Source organism: Sesamum indicum, linkage group LG7 (assembly GCF_026168435.1).
Source record: "Sesamum indicum cultivar Baizhima isolate 11 linkage group LG7, ASM2616843v1, whole genome shotgun sequence".
NCBI classification, from domain to species: Eukaryota; Viridiplantae; Streptophyta; class Magnoliopsida; order Lamiales; family Pedaliaceae; genus Sesamum; species Sesamum indicum.
Genome location: NC_142663.1, coordinates 153,939 through 155,351, shown reverse-complemented (window position 1 = coordinate 155,351; position 1,413 = coordinate 153,939). Strand labels below are relative to the sequence as shown.

The window sequence follows — 1,413 nt, the reverse complement described above, 5'->3', positions numbered from 1 at the left end:
TCAAACGTTGGTTTACACCCAAGAATTTGTGCGGTATATTTGTTAAGCTTAATAATAACTACAAATTTGTATAAAAGGTAAACAAAATTATTTTAATAAAACCGTGAAAAATAGCTAAATTTTGAACGTTTTCAGAATTCGACGAAACTTGACCCAAACGTTGGCTAGACCCAAGAATTTATGTGGTAAATTTGCTAAGCTTATGAGCTTTCATAGCTCAGTTGGTTAGAGCACTCGTTTAGTAAGTGGGAGGTCTTGAGTTCAAATTTCAATGAAAGCAATTTAAATTTGCTAACCTCAATAATAACTACAGGTTTATATAAAAGGGAAACAAACTTGCTCTATTAAAACCACGTAAAACATCTAAATTTCGAATGTTCTCAGAATTCGTCGAAACTTGACCAAAACGTTGGTCTAGACCCAAGAACTAATGTGGTAAATTTGCTAAGCTTAATAATAACTATAAATTTGTATAAAAGGAAAACGAACTTGCTTTAATATACCGTGCAAAACAGCTAAATTTTGAACGTTCTTAGATTACGTGGAAACTTGACCCAAACGTTGGTCAAGACCCAAGAATTTGTGTGGTAAATTTGCTAACCGTAATAATAACTACAATTTTGTACAAAAGGGAAACTAAATTTACTCTAATAAAACCGCGCAAAACAGCTAAATTTTGAACGTTCTCTGAATTCGACGAAACTAGACCAAAACGTTGGTTTAGACCCAAGAATTTATGTGGTAAATCTGCTAAGCTTAATAATAACTACAGATTTTTATAAAAGGAAAACAAACTTGCTCTATTAAAACCCCGCAAAGCAGCTAAATATTGAACGTTCTCAGAATTCGACGAAACTCGACCTAAACGTTGCTCTAGACCCAAAAATTTGTGTGGTAAATTTGCTAAGCGTTATAATAGCTACAAGTTTGTATAAAAGGGAAACAAACTCGCTCTAATATGACGAAACATGACCAAAATGTTAGTCTAGACCCAATAATTAATGTGGTAAATTTGCTAAGTTTAATAATAACTACAAATTTGTATAAAAGAAAAACGAACTTGCTTTAATAAAACCGTGCGAAACAGCTAAATTTTGAACGTTCTCAGAATTCGACGAAACTTCACCAAAACGTTAGTCTAGACCCAAGAATTAATGTGGTAAATTTTCTAAGCTTAATAATAACTACAAGTTTGTACAATAGGGAAACGAACTAACTTTAATAAAACCGTGCAAAACAGCTAAATTTTCAAAATTCTTAGAATACGACGAACCTTGACCCAAACGTTGGTATAGACCCCAGAATTTTTATTGTAAGTTTGCTAAGCGAAATAATAACTACAAGTTTGTATAAAACGGAAACAAACTTGGTCTAATAAATGGCGAAAAAAAGCTAAATTTTGAACATTCTCAA

General features: G+C 32.1%; 1 non-coding gene across 1 annotated transcript; it reads left to right on the top strand.

Moving 5' to 3' along the window:
• The first annotated feature begins 206 nt into the window (after positions 1-206).
• Positions 207-280, top strand: TRNAT-AGU (transfer RNA threonine (anticodon AGU)). Its single transcript has one exon. It is a non-coding gene; the product is annotated as a tRNA-Thr (tRNA).
• The last annotated feature ends 1,133 nt before the right edge of the window (positions 281-1,413 follow it).